Source organism: Cardiocondyla obscurior, linkage group LG08, assembly GCF_019399895.1.
Source record: "Cardiocondyla obscurior isolate alpha-2009 linkage group LG08, Cobs3.1, whole genome shotgun sequence".
Taxonomy (NCBI): domain Eukaryota; kingdom Metazoa; phylum Arthropoda; class Insecta; order Hymenoptera; family Formicidae; genus Cardiocondyla; species Cardiocondyla obscurior.
In genome coordinates this window covers 6,192,801-6,208,846 of record NC_091871.1, presented here as the reverse complement: position 1 = coordinate 6,208,846, position 16,046 = coordinate 6,192,801, and the positions used below count along the sequence as shown (strand labels likewise).

Genomic DNA, 16,046 nt, shown 5'->3' with positions numbered 1-16,046 from the left:
GACGGAGAATCTCACGGCTGTTTGATTCATTTGGAAAACAAATATTTCCTCTCGAGTTATGCCGACTATGTAATTCCGAAAGAGGATACCAGTGGATCGGCTAATGTTACCTCTGGACGCGTGCACGCGCTTTTTGTTCGTACATAACGTTTCGAATAAAAGTTTAATTATTTCAGCTTAATTTTCTCGCGGCTTATCGCGCAAATACATATTTCGTGGACGGCGCGATAGGCACGGCAGTTAATTAAAGCGCAGGGTAATCCCAGCTGTTTTTACTCCCGGTTACATTCCCCGCGTCTACTTCCGATCGTTAATATTTATAAGCGGTTTGATGCGCGGCGCGCAAATTTTCCATGTATTGTCGACCAATTGAGACTAATGAGCACCCGAGGTCGATTCGCGATGTAAAATTACGGTAACCGCAATTGCGTTTCGCCGCACAGGGATAACTTCTCTTCAACAGTTTACAATATACGAAATCGCTCGGAGCATAATCCTACCCGCGGCCCTCCCTCCGTTTACCCCACGGTCTTTTTCTACTTATTTATAACTAAGTCTCGGCTTGATTATGCAATCTGCTTTGTGCAATCGGGGGAACACTTCTGCCACGCGCGGAAATGCATTACCCTCCCCGCAGCTACCGCCGGAGCTAGGTGTATAAAGCTGCCGGTGAAATTTCAAGCGCGGAATTCGCCGGCGTCGTTGAAAAATGCAAGCGCGCGAAAGTGAAAGAAAAAGAAAGGGGATGGGGTGAGCGCGGAGGGAAGGAGCCGGGGGCGAGCGGCACCCCTTCCCAGGAGAGCGAGAGAAAAACTGGAGAAACAGTTTGAACTTCGAATTACCTGCTGGATGTACGCGAGGTTTGCTAGATTACGAACATTCGTAAGCCGCGCCGGCTACACTTTACGCGGAAGAAAACGCCGGCGGGGGGGAGGAGGAGAGAAGCGGGCAGCCTCCGTCGAATGGAATTCTCATTATTTACCAAACTCCCGACCGGGTTCATCTTCGCGCCGGAAGTATATCAAAGTCGTATTTCTCCGGGAGTCAATACCGCGGACGCGGCATTCGCAAACTTCATAACTCGCCTTAATAAAACGTAATACAATAAAACGAGGCGGCCGTTGTGCGGATCAAATGAAAACCGAGGGACATAAACAAAGGGAGCGTCTTTTCCGCGACGCGCTTTCTTCTAAACGTTTCAGCGCGTGCCATTGTTGCAAGAACTTTCTGATCCGCAGCCCGATCTATGATCCTCCCTCTTTCTCGCAGCCTCTGTCGCTTCCACCGTAAATAAACTATGTGAATACGGCAAATACTCGTTAAAATCATTAATTAACTCGCAGTCAGTCTCTCGTTTGCTCGCTATCAAATTAGTCGGCCGCAATTAAATTAGCAATCGAAAACTTCCTCCGGGCACGCAATTACCGGGCTAGAAACACGGGGGGATTTGCAACTCGCTTTTGTCTAAGACTTTGCCCCGCGCTAACTATGTAGGGTACAAACGGCGATGCCTTCGAGTATACTTAGATGACTGGAACGGACGGCACAAAGAAGCAGCGAGAAGGGCGGCGGCAAAAACTATAGAGCCCCAGTAACAAGCTCGGGGTAAAGAAAATGAAAGAAACGAGAAACGGGGTCCCTTCGGAGGAACATCTGACTTGGACCACTTTCTCCCTTTCGTATGATTAATTTTCCCGGTCGCGACCGCTTATTTTGCCATCAAGTAAAATTATGACGAATCGCGTTTAGCGCCAATACGGCTCGTGATAACGTAACATCAAAGTCGCGCGACGTCATCCGAACGAAGAGTGTCACCCTAGCGCGATATAAACAACGTGTGAGCCAAAAATCGTATCGATTATTTACTTTAACATATTACGAATCTGTAACTAGTTAACTCACTCTTTGGTGTTTCGGAAAAGTTTTCACAAAAAAAGAAAAAAACGAAATAGATAACAAAAGCTCTCCGTACAGCAAACAATTTAAAGGCGAGCGCGAGCGCTGGTATTTATTCAGATCTTATTTCGTTTCTGAATTAAGGCACTTTAAACTCCGACTCGCGTTTAGAAATGGAGTTCGCGTGTCAGCAAGAAAGACCGAGGTTGCGTGGCAAAAACGGTGCCCACCCCGCGCGCGGCGCACAAAAAGAACGACGGTTTGACTTGAAAAGACGTGAGACCGTGGAGTCTGCGGGCAGGCGAAAAATTTTTGAGCCTCTTTTTCGCGCCGCGAGATTGTGAATCAGAGCGGTTTGATCTATCGAGCGCGAGAAAGAAAGAGAAAAAGAGAGAAAGAGAGAGAAAGACGAAGCGCGCGGCACAAGTTCCATGCACGTGAGAGAACTCGTGCGAATCGTGACATATTGCGTCGCGGTAACTGCTTCCACGAGGCGGCGCTCAGCGAGGGCGACGAGGATGTGTCCCTCGTTATCCCGTATGCAATATGCATGGAAGAAAATATGCTCGCGCCATGCAGTCTATAATTTAACGGTGCAGGTCTATGCGAGGATTCATGCGTACGCGAGCGTGTTGGCCGAGACGGAAAGCGCATCCGGCGCCGGGTTTATATTGTGCCTCTCGCGACCAACGTTTCATATCTCGCCTCTCGAGCGCGGAATGATAAGAGAAGATATTTCGAATGCTCTCTATAAATTGATAAAATTACGTGACACTCGATTGAAGAATTTTAGCGACTGTCGGCTTTATTTTACGAAAATAACGCGGGATTCGCGTAGAGAAATGCCGCTGGTATTTTTATCCCGACGTGTAAAATTACGCATAAAATTTAGCAGAAGGCAATGAATATTGCAAGTGAACCGTATTTCCGATAAAATCAGATTCACCGTAGACAAAGAACGAATCAATTGCGAAGTTTTACGTCCAATTTGACCGTTGACGTCCGCAAATTGAAAACGAATTCCAGAACTGCCACTCTTTGTGTTTCACTATGACGTTGCGGGGAAATAGAGAAAAATATCGCTTTTGTTCGAACGATATCGGAAATGGAATAAAAAAAAAAAAAAAAAGATCACGGGACCGTCCGCGCGGAAGGCATACGAAAAATGTGGCGGAAAAAATCGCGGCAACGCGTGTGCCTTTGTCGACGTTAAAGCTGTCCCGTGTAGAATTTGCAGAAAACTATTCCGCGCGAATACAGTTGTAGCGCGCTATTCCGGTGCCATCTGCACAAAATTTTGGATTTACGTGACAATTTTGTTCACTGCTTTAACAAATATTTAGCGTCGCGGCGCTCTTCGCAACAAATCGGAACGCGTCTGCCGCGCGTAGCGGCGCGAGGGCCATTTTTTATTCGAAAATTTCGCAGATGGATCGCGGCGCGTGGTGTCCGTAAAAAATGCCACGATTCGCGCGATAATATTCGCGACGCTCCTTCCGTGTCATTCGATCCGATTCGTTACGCTATGGCGCAGATAAAAGTTATGCGAGCCCGGAAATTAGAATTCAATCGATAAATCACTTTGCGAATCGATTTCCACGGTGGAAGCGCGCCAAGGCGAGTCCCGAATGGCCCTCCGCGAGATATAACGCCGCTCGCAACTGTTATTTCGGCCAATTAGTTATCCGCACGGCACCCGCGGCGCGGAAAATAGCGCTCGAGACCGATAAACGTATAACGCTAATCCAATATATTATTATAAACGGGCGCATTACAGATGCATCGAGTCCGGAGAACGTAGAAAAAGTTTACGTTGCGATTCGAGTACTTTCACAAGTAGAATCGTTAAATAATATCGTTTCTCGCGCTGTAATAAGGACAGCACTGCCGGAGAGCGAAGTAAACCGAAAGTTATTATATATATACATATATTGCGTGGGTTGCCGAGAGTGGTATCGGCTTTAATCACACCCGATGAAAAGGGAGATCAAGATCGAGGCTCGAGAGTTCCTCGCGGAAGAGGGCCTTTCACCTAATGGTGGTTTGAGAAACTATTGAGAAACCATATCCGCCAACATACGCCAACGTGACCATTTACGGTCGCGAGAACGGTACGCGCGATAATAATTATAGAACAAACTAAAAAACGCATTATTCTCTTTCACCCCCGCAGATTTTCGTAATAAAAAGAATGAAAATTAACAAAACGATAAAGATTAAACTGACATTTAATTGCTTTCGCGGTAAGTGAGTCAAGTGCACGAGATAATCAGCATTTCTTTTTTCCATTTTTTTTTAAGGTAAAAGAAAAGAATGGATAATATAAATATGCAATGCTAACTCACCCTGCGTCATTGGCGAACAATGTCCGGTTGATCCTCGACGCACATGTTTATTTGAAAGTTCTCAAAGCTGCTTGCTGCTGCACCAAGCCACTCGACCTGAAACAAAAATTTTAATTATATTTAGCCAATGATCGCATTGAGCGCGCGGAGCAGCGCGCACTTTTGAACCGACGTTCGCCAACCGGTTATGCCATGTGAAATTTTATCTACAAAGTCAATAGCATCGATGCATAGGAGAAATCCGATATTTGATGACGGTCGAACGTGCTTCTTGTATCAAACGCTTTTAAAGCCAAGCGTGTTGCGCGAGTAAATTAATCACGTCGCGTATATTTTTATTCGCGCGGGTGGTCGAATTTATCGCGGGGGGGAAAAAAAAAAGTTAAAGTGAACGAAACGTAGAACGCGATCTTGTTAACGGAATGAATATTGAAGCCTCGTTAATAGCAATTAATATTTTTCCTCTCAACGTTATTCAGCGTACACATTTTTACCCTTTAATTATTTTAATTAATTAGTTTTGCTTTCGGAAAATTTAATTATACAGCATTATGAGGAAATTAAATATTATATAATTGTTCGCGAGTTCTAAGATGTACATATAATTTGATATCGGATGGAGGGATGGAATAATCCTCGCAAATGAGGCGATTTACCGGGTGCGCTCGCACAGCTCGCTTGTACGCGCCGAGAATTAGCAAAATAACGTGAAGATTACGGCGATAAAAGTAGATGCCTCCCGATACCGGGGGGAGGGGGGGGGGTAATGTTAACACAAGCATGCAGCAAACTCTTCACCTACGTCGTTCGCAATCGCGAGAGTAAAGCGAGTTATAAATGATGCTCGGAACAACGTTAACTCGGATACGCCGCGCGAACGCGATCAGATTTACGAGCATTTGCGGCAATAACCCACGATCTACTGATGAGAATTAACTACCCGGGCGCAACAATTAAAACGGCTTTCAAAAAAAAAAACAAAAAAAAAAGAGAAAATAACCAGATGCATTACTTGCAAAATATTTCCTTTCGAAAGATCCGAATTCATCTTCACTCGCAAAAAAAAAAAGCTAGCTTTTATGACATTTCGGAATAAAAACGTTGAATAAAAGCGTGACGTTAAATAATTCGCAATACGTACAAATAATAAAACATTTAAAGAACAACTGTCGCTTTTTTTTTTTTTTTCCTTTTTAATGCACCGTTGAACGAAAAACTCTATTTTTATTTACGCGAAGTTAAATTAAGGAAAGTTTACGCTCTGTCTCGGGGCGAATTCACGTCGCAGACGTTTTATGAAACAGCTTTCAAAAACTAGGAGACGCCCCGGCGGTTTAATATCTACATTTTCACGGAACTATACCGCTGCATAATTTCGCATTGTAACGGATTGTTTTCCTTCGGATGGATATCGCGTCGCGTTCGGGGGGGACACCGCGTTGCACTTTGCATTTTTCAACGAGTCATACGGAGTCTCATATGCGCGCGGCAGCGACAGAGGCAGGCGGCAGCATCAGCTGCGACTGCAAATCCCCGGTACCGGTGCATCATCCGGGATGCAGAAGGAATAGAGACGACGGTGCATCGGGGACAGCTCTCCTGGGCCGGTCGACTTCCGGCGCACCGTCTGCAATTCCGTTTTGTAATATTAAACTTGCCCGGGGATGAGTGCGCTCTCCGAGAGGCGCGCGGAAAAACGATAACGCTCCGATCCGTTGAGAAGAAAAAAATGGGCGCAGTAAGCGAGGCAAACTATCCTGTAAACTTCGTTGAAAGCGAACAAATCGACTCTCTGCGCTTCGAAGATTCGCAGAAGCGTATATTTCACTCCGAGAGCAAAGATATTTTCCCTTAAAATATTAGTCAACGGAATATAAGGGAGATTTGTACGAGAAGAAGGATGTATTTAAAAAAAAAAAAAAGTTAAAGTTAAAGTTACGTTACTCCTACTTGTTCAATAATACAATTTTGCGATAATTACGACAAAAATTAGCGCCGAGGGAAAAAAATTTCGCTGAGTTATTGTCCTTTCTTTTTTTTTTTTTTTTTTTTAAGAGTGAAATCAGCGAAGAGAAATTTCGTGACACTCACACGGACGGAGATGCGAGGAACTGTTTTCATAACTCTCGCCAGGAATTCTTAATATCCGGGTTACATATTTATTCTCGCCTCCGGAGAGGAATCTCTTTCTCTCATCTGGAGCAAATTAACGCGAGAGCATATCAACCTCACGTGACGCGAGAGGTCGGCGTGCGTCATAGTCAGTAAAAACACATTAACTGGATTCATTCCCGCTTCGTGCGGAACACGGTTCGCGAAATGTTCTTTGTACGGTATGAAAAATCGTAACAACGGAATACGCGCTTCCCGCTGGGAGCGGGCGGCCCGGTTGAAGGCGACGTTTTCTCGGAAAACTCATAAATGACGTATTGTTCATACATTGTACTACCTTTATCATCCACGAAAAGCGCCGTGGATTATTGCTAGTTTTTTTTCCGACTACGCTTCGCAAGTATTCACGCCAGAGAAGTTGCTGTCGTTACACGACATCGGCATATGCCGGCGACGCATTTTGTATCTTTTATCGAACCATTATCAGGCCTTTTATCATTTCCGCGATAGGCGCTTCTCCCGCGGGGCCTACGAGTTCTCATCTCGTTCCCTTAACCATGGCAATACGAGAAAAGAAAGGAAAAAAAAAGAAAAAAAATGTATACATATATACAGGAAAAAGTTAACGTTTTCAGATCCTCGAAAGTTTGGAAGTTTGAATTGAATATCAAAGGACCGCGAAGTAGCGCTGGACACGCAGCAGAGAGAATCAGGCACGGAAAAGAAAACTGATGTAGCAGGACCCGACGAGAGCGTCGTAAAGAAACTTTTTCTCCCGTTGAAAAATACCGGAAAGTTCCCTTTGACTCGCTTCTCGTCGCGAGTCGTCAACAATATCCGATGTATCAAAACCCTCAGAAAAATAACGCGAGGCTTTTCCCGTAGATACCCACGGCCGGGAGGCAAAGATAAACACGTCTCGTGTTTTTACATTCTTAAAATAAATACGTACACGCGATATAGATAATTCAATTGGTTCGCGCAACGGCAGCTTCGCAATAATAATTATTACGTTCAGCTGCGACGATCTTTGGGTAAAGATTTAATCGCGGAAGCATTCGAAACCTTTACTGTAATTGCCAGTGTTTCGGACGATACTTCGCGATCCAATCTCGCCATTTGCGAATCGAAAAATCTGCTCGATGGGAGCTCGTTCGGTTTATTGCGAGCTGAAATAGAGAACGAAAATCCGCGGCCGCCGCGAACGGTAATCCGCGTATAGACCGCGGAACGGTTTCGCTCCGAGTGTCTCCATTATACGAGCGATGCGCAAGTCATTTCAACGATATTCAAATATTATGACACGGCCAGTTTCGCGTTTCATCGGTTTGCAATTCCAAATTGCGCTCGATCTTCTGCGGCGTGTCGTGTCTCATAAACAAGTCGCGTTTCCCCCGCGGCTTGCCAAATTTACAACGACGTCCTCGCGAACGTTTTAGAAAATATTTCGCGGCAAAAATCCGCAGTCGTTGATTACTTCCGATCGAGCGATATCGCGAAAACCAAATAAGACTGGACGGCGGTTAATTTTACTTGTCAGACTAACGAGTAAAATTTAATTAAGATAAATGTATGTACATTTTATAATCGCGCGCATTTCATCTGTAATATCCAACGCGAGTGTATGTATATATATATTTTTTTTTACAGTTAGATATGTGAAATATGCTTTCGAAAATGCATTATGTGCAGTTTGATTACGAGGAAATGTAAAAAATAATATTACGTTATTTTAAATACGATTACGCATTTACATCACGCACGTGCTCGGGCGGATCAATATAGCGAAAATAAAAAAGACGCAAAAGAAAAACGTTCGATGAGAAAGATAGAATTCAATTCGTATTTCGTAAAACGAAAAATAAAGGAAGGAAATCGCGGAGAAATCGCCCGTGTACCTCCATTCTAAGAACACATCCGCATTCGTTTTTCTGTTTTTTTTTTAAATATACAATTTGCGAACAATATTGCATAATATCCGAAAAAATTCTCATTAACTTTTTTAATATCTATTTCAAGCTAAAATACTGTTAAAATATAATGTGGTCAAATATTTTTCCATGCATACGTAATAGAAGCTGTTACAGAAGCGCAAAAGTATAGAAAGCATTCCAGAAAATGTTCCTTTATTAGAAAAAAAAAAAAATAAATAAATAAATAAATTAAATTAAATTAATTTTTTCTCCCAAAAAAAAAGAAAAAAAACATAAGACGCTCTTTTCAATAATAAACATTTTCCGCTGTTAAAATTCGGTAATTAAAAATACATTATTCCTTTCATTTATCGTGATCGAAGTATTTTCAAAATCATACGAAATTTACGAGGTATGCATATTTTATATTAATTATATCTTGCTTTTGATCTCGCAAAAGCAAACAGAAACTCGGTTAATCGAGATACAACAACCCACGGCAGTTAAAACTCATCAAGCCCTTCCGTTGCGGGAACGAGGAGAGTAAAATCAGGATCCACCGATGACCCGTAGTTACTTTTCCGACCGCTTCGCTCGGTTACGTCGACGAAAATCTACGCGGATCCCCAAATATTAGATATCCCGCGTAGCAGTGTCGAGCGTTCACTTTCCATCGCCGGCGATCCGGAAATCTGCCGGATCTTTCACAGAGCGGTGTGCTGCAAGCCGCAGCCAGATCCGTTTTATCGTCGTCCGTAGCGAGTAATAAAGTTTTCATCGTTTCGACCGCCGGCTGCGCGGAAATGCAGTTTCCCTGTTAGCGGCTGAGCGTACCACCCAGTTTCGAGCGAGGAGAACGGGCGGAGGCACAGCATGGATTCGGTAGCGGATCGACGGTCATTTTAATCAATCAGCTATTTACTCGCTGTGTAAGCAAGGTTCGAAGGATGTAAGGACGCCAAAACCGAGGGGGGCTTTTTCAAGAAAAATACACGCGTAAATCAAACGCGATAAATGTAATTTAATCTAACAGGATTTCTTTTACGACGTCTGCTAATTTATTCTTCTACTTAATCGATACGTATGTATTTATAGCATCTCTTGATCTGTCAGTAAAATCTAATTTTCTTTTTTCTTTTTAATTTAACGTAGAATCGTTTACTAACGAAAATTCTCGCGGTAATGTGATTTACCAGAAAGGATCGCTTTTAAGTGAATGGCGAAACGATTTTAAGATCCTCGCCAAGCCGCGGATCCTCTGACGGGCGATTTCTATTGTGTTTCTTAAGCGAAATTCCTGGAGCAATTTCGAAATCCGGCACAAACGAGTCGCCAATCGTTTCACGGGAAGGAAACTTTCGTGGACCGGCTCCAATTTTTCCGCGACGCCCGGAGACGGCGATACGTATCGCCGCCGTGGTATACGCCGCGTTTCCTACGGCTTTTAACCAATGGAATTCTCTTATTTTGCGTCGGCAAAACGAGTGCTGCTATCGACCTGCGGGCATGTCTGATGGATTCTGAGTTAACGCTCTTTCCATACCAAGGACCGGCACAAAATCCGATTACATTTTATTATTCATTTGATTTTCCGAACGCAAACTCGTTTGGCACACGACGCACTGTGGGATTATAAGATTATAAAGAATAACAAAATAGAGATTAACGCAAGAGAGAGAGAGAGATAAAGAGACGGGGAGAGAGAAAGATTGCAAAGACGCAAATGCAGGTGATTAATCAGACAGACCGCTGGTTTCACCTACAACAAATTTCGCCGGAAAAAGAATTTGCTGCACGCGGATATAATTTTGATTACCGAGACGCTACGTGGACTCCAAACAAAGTCAAATTTCCTATGACGCGCCGCCGGTGTCTTTCGTTACGCGGAAATTGAGGCTTCTGTGTTTCCAAGCCGTTTGATTGCCCTTCCATTTCAGGAAACTCGAAGACAATTTCACTTAATGAAGTAAACGCGGGTATCCGCCGTCGAGGACCGACCCCGGGCTCGAACGTGATTGCCCTGTGGCTCTTTATCAGACATTTTCCCATTCGATGCCTTGCCGCGTTATCACTTAAGATACGTTTCCCTTTAACGGCACCTGTTAAACCGCCGGCAGTCCCGGCCGTGTCCTAATCACGCGGGCGAACTTTCGATATTAAATTTTTGCGACTGGGGTTATCCGCTCGTGTCGGATTCAGTCCCGAGGTTCCCCGGGAAACAGAACGTTTAATTAATAAACCAAACTCGCGGCGGTCGCTCAGAAACGACGCTTATCACGAGCATATTCAGCGCAGGTCTGCGAAGTCATAACCGAGCTCGATTCAGAAAAGGAGGCTATACCGACGGCGCTACGTTGTCTAACAATGCGGCGGACACTTCGCCGTAATTTGGCCGGCCAATAGCAGGGAGATAACTACGTTATGTGGGATTTCGACCTACCTCAAGCGGGAGAAATTTCGGTGGGGTAGCGCAAGCGGGCCCATGGGTGCAATCCCACTTACATAGCTAATATCCACCGTTGCCGGCCGGTGCAGCGGGTAGCAAGTATTCTAATAACATCGCGGCGCTCTTTGGCGACGTCAGTCCCAAAAATATTCGCGCTAGAAGCGAAATTTAAGAATCGCTTCGAGTATGCGTGCCGCCGCGACGTGCAATCGTAAGCTTTTTCGCGTCGGAAATAAGCGTCGCTTTTACGTGATGATTTTTAATCCCGTATGAAATTAATGCGACATACAACACGCATTTTTAATTCGTATTAATGAGGAGGTCCTGTCGCGCTAGTTAATAAATTTCGTAATTTATAACAAGATGATTTACGTTTTATTTTCTTGTCTCTAATTTCGCGTGATACGATCGTTGCGCGAATATATTTAATTAAACGACAGTGCAAACAAATTATTTAGCCTACGGGCGGAGTTTGAAAAAAAAAAAAAAATAAAATAAAATAAAAAAAATTCAATATTATTCATATCTCGCGAGACGCGGACTTGATTAAATTCCCACCCGCATCGCATTATACTCGCAATTTATCACACCGGTTATAACAACGGCTGTCACAACAGCACAATAAAGCGATCAATCGGAATCGAGCCGGCGTACCGAGACTCAGCATGTCTGGTCCGCTCGGGGAGAAGCCCGTATAATCTTCGCGACTACCTAATCGGCTGAATCAATGATCGGGCGGACAGAGCTCACAATAACATTCATGAATTCACGGATCCGCAGGCGCGGAGTGCGAGAGCGCGTGAGATACCGGGACGCGTGATTGAAGCAATCGGAGCCACTTTGTCGAGGCGCGACCCTTTCATTGAATAAGCGCAAAGGGATACGATTCATTTGGGAAGTGGGACGAGCGGATTAGATCTCGCGTCCATTACGCGCAGCGGTACCGACAACTGTGATTAGCAAAATGGAAATGGCATTGGATAAAGCTCAGTCCCCCGAATCGCGGTCCATTCAGAGCGGGATCTCCGCCCGTGCATGCACGAATAAGTGATGCCTATTGTACTGCATTAAGGAGCTGTCATTAGCACGCAGGCGGCCATTAAGCCCCGAGGTGCGGCTGTTTATCGGCGCCTGATAAAATATATCGTTTACCCCGACGTAGCTTAATTGATTCGTCGGAGAATTCTTAATTACGACCGAGCGCAAGTACGTGCCAGCGCGCGCCGGCCACGCGGCCGCGACGATAATTTTTTCTCGATCGACACGGATGGTTTCATTAATTTAACGTCGCCCGCTGTCCGCGAGCAACGCAAAAATAGCAGGCGAACCGGTTCACGTGGAACTCGGTTGCGGCGATACGCGCAAACCGGTAATTTATGCATTTTTTTTTTTTCCTTTTTTGCGCAATTTAATATTTTCTCAAAACAAAGTTCTTTCATTAATACGTCGACGCTTCGAAAGTACTTAGCATTTGTGCGAGCGAAATTAATGATTCCGGGAACTAAGGTAGTGCTCGAGATTTTTTTTTTTTCAGCATTCCGAACGTCGGTTTCGCGAAATAAAGGAGATGTTTCGAGTAAAAAGGGAGTGAGGAATCGTAAAATCGATGAAGGGCCCGGCCGTGCATTGCGATATCGGAGCTCGTGTCACGATTCACGTCGTGACTCACGATGTATCATTAGTCGCTGCTCGTTTTCCCATGATCTGTACATAAGGAACAACTAGCAATTGGTCCCCGACGTATCTCTTAATGATAAACCTTAGCTTCGCGAAAACATGAAGTAACGGAGCCGCGGGATATGCCGAAGACAACTCGATAAATTTAGCCTCGGCCAACCATTTATCTAAGGAGCTGCGTACTTATACGCGTGCGTACACGTTGTATCCGCATAATTAACATTTTCCGTTCGAATGCTCTAGTTTTAATAAGAGGGGCAAAAAGAATTTTCGCGGCGATTAAAAGCGGCTGCGATAGAAAATTAATTTTCCAACGAGTACGACTAGTAAAGCGGTTGTTTAATTTTCCCGGACGTGGTTAATGCGACAACGACGACAGCTCTCGTCGACGCAATTACTTCTACTTCGAACCCTGCGCCGACTTGTAATAAATGAAAGATTAAGAAATCAAAGCGAGTTAATATCGACGAACAACGTAAAGACTCGAGGCGAGTGGTTCTTGCAGCTGACAAAAAAAAAGGATTATATTTGAATAAAATATATTTACTTATATAATTATTACGTTATTATATTTAATACGAAAAAGCCAAACGCTTGAAGATTCGTGGACCAAAAACGGCACGCTCCGATCTTTTATGACCGAGTTTGGGCGCAGCTTTTCCTATGAGCCGTGGTGCGCGATCTTAATCGGCAAGGTCGGAGTAAATGAGGCTAATTAGGATTTAACGTATGCGGTCGGACTAATGAAGCTCAACGACCGGTGGCAAGTTTGCGCCGGAACCAGTAGTTGGAATAACCGAGGTAACTTTACGCTCAAAAGACGAGATATAGAGCTTCCTGCCATGTGTCTTAATGCGCTTTAGCGACTATAAACGGCTTAACAGGAGGTTGACACTATGAGCGTACGCCAAAGCGATGCCTATGTAACACTAATTAATAACCGTACTTAAATTCGCGTCCTTCGAGTACCCGTCAAAGGGCATATATTACACGCCAAGATCAAAAAACCACGGAGAAACATTTAATTTATTATAATACCGTTATATAAAATGTATTAATAAATATTAACATTTCATATTTTTCAAGAAATAATTTTTTTTTTTTTTTTTATAGAAAAAATTGTTAAAAATAAATTTCAAAAAGCATTGACCACTTTAACGTGTATGTAATATATATAACTAAGTAGGTATCGCTTTTAAAAGACATTTCATTTCTCGATACATATATCAATATTTTCCACTCGCGATAAGAGGATAGAACACATCAGAAACGATATCAATAAAAGATCGCTTGATATAAGCGTCGATTTAAAAATAGTAATCAATAGCGCAATCATATTTCTTAACGTGATATAATGGCGTTTTTTTCTTTTTTATTTTCTTTTCAATCAAAATGCTCTCACGTGATATATACATATAATTTTTTATAAAGAAAAACGTTTAGAGGAGTATGTAGATTTGAAGAAGGCAGACCGGGCCATGAATAACGAACCGTCTGGGTTACAGTAATTAACAATTTGAATTGGAAAATTGAGAGATTGAACTATTAAGGAGAGGCAGCTGTTTAACATAACCGCGCCGTGAGTTCGTTCCCACGATTGGGATGCCAAATAGAAGACACGTAGTACTCCTCCGAGGTTACAACCATTTTCGTGAAAGAACAGAGTGCCGTGCCAACACGGCGTAGTAACTCCTAACGAACGGCACGTGTGTGCGAGACTGTGTACATATGTACACATGTGTACATATGTATATGCAGGGAAATAACGTTCCGAGTGAAAAATTCGAGTTCCGAGGTACGAGCACCCCGAAGGCGTAGACGCGAGTAACGTCTCTGAAAGAGTCGAAACGGTTGGGAAGAAATTCCCCGCAGATTTAGGAGGCGTAACAGGTGATTCTTCCTCATCGCAGGAGACATCTCCGTGGCACTTTGAAATATGATTTAGCTACGACCTTACATACTTCGCATCGCAATTAACATCAGCGAGAAAAAGCAATAACTTAACTATCCATTACTCATCTCGGTGGAAAAAGGTGATTTATACTTCCGTGAAATAATAATAAAGTCGACCAAAAGACACGTAAATTGTTATATCTCACAAATAAAAAAAAAAGGAAAAAAAAAAAAGATATTTGCTCGAAACTTTTAATTCGCCGAACTTCGATTAATTAATTATGATATATGTATACTTGCGTCAAAGTAGAGTTTGTAAATTAAATTAGAAAGTCTTTTTTTTTTCAAACAAAAATACATCTTGCGTAAAGGGTTCACCGGCGTTCTGTCGCACGTTCAGATTAATGCGTTTGTGTTAATTAAATTGTTCGCATGCATGCCGGGTGCCATCGGGCAGGTTGTTTCACAGAGTTCGGTATATGAATTACCGCGTAGGTCCCTCGTCCTCCTCGCGAGCTTCGCGTCGCTCAGACGTCACATTTAATATGGATTGAGGAAAAGCAACGTGTATCGCTGCACGATGATTTCTCGCGCCAGCCAAGGGAATTAACACTGACGCGGGACAGGAACCCTGACACTCCCCCCACCCGTGCTCCTCTCTACCTGAAGATTACGAGACCTACCGGCATGCCGGGGCCTCGCCTAACCACGTAATTCTGTCCCTTCACAGAAGAATCCCGACAGGTTTTATTTCCCAGCAGGTATAAATACCTGGGAACCTAGCGCACGAATCCTAGCGGAAAAGGGTCGCCCGTCCGCTTGTAGGCGAACCACGTTTCAACGTGAATGAGCAACGATAATGATCGCGATAAATAATCATGTGATCATTCGATTAATTTAGCGTTATTTAATCGGTTCTAATCGCAGACCAAAAGCTACGAAATTTATAAGGGACTTTTTATTAATTCACACAGAGCGGAAACATGAAACGAGCAAAGTTTTTTGTCAATTAAAATATTTATATGACAGTCTTTTCACAATTAAAAAATTAATATTCCACGTAAAAAAAAAAAGAGAAAAGTAAAAAGGGGTTTTGTCGAGACTCTTAGAATCGCCGTGTCGAAAACGAACCGTTGATTGTACCGAATATTCGCGCAGTTTTGCTCTTTTTCTTTCATCCTGTCGTCATTAGCAACATCCAATTAACGAATATTTTCGAATCCGCGAAAAGGGTTTTCATCGTAAACGGAAAATCACGCGTCATGTTCAAACGGGCGTGCGGAGCGCAGCGAGAAAATTCTTCTCTGTTTAATGGCTCTCTATTCTCTCGTTCGTGCACTCGATCCGCCGATTCGCGACGCGATTCGACGCGTTGTCAATTAAACCAGCGCAAGAACCAATGACCGGAAGTAATAGTCTATCGGAAATCATGGAAAAGGGTCTTCGACCGAGACGCGTGTCAATCTCGTGCCTCGCGGAAATGCTTTTAATATTCATCGCCCGCTGCTACGTGTGAACTTCCCGCGGACATGTTGCCATAATGTTAATATTCAGTCGCACATTAAGTACACGTAGGGGATCACGCGATAAACGTTCTAACACGAAGCCATAAAGATAACAAGACACCGGTGTCCACCTTATTAAACATAGATTTTCCTCTCGCGTACTTTATTTCGCTACAAAAGAATTTATTCCGCCAGCTCAAAAGAAAAAGCGTAAAAAAAAAAAAAAAAAATAATAATAATAATAATCTTCGTAACATAG

The 16,046-nt window shown here is 43.5% G+C and overlaps 1 protein-coding gene across 1 annotated transcript in view; it reads right to left on the bottom strand.

Moving 5' to 3' along the window:
* The window catches only part of LOC139105037 (CD151 antigen), an 83,267-nt gene that overhangs the window by 55,875 nt on the left and 11,346 nt on the right, over nucleotides 1-16,046 (bottom strand). The window contains exon 2 of the mRNA XM_070660887.1: nucleotides 4,242-4,337. The gene's annotated coding sequence lies outside the window, so the exon portion shown is untranslated. The remainder of the gene's footprint in view (nucleotides 1-4,241; nucleotides 4,338-16,046) is intronic.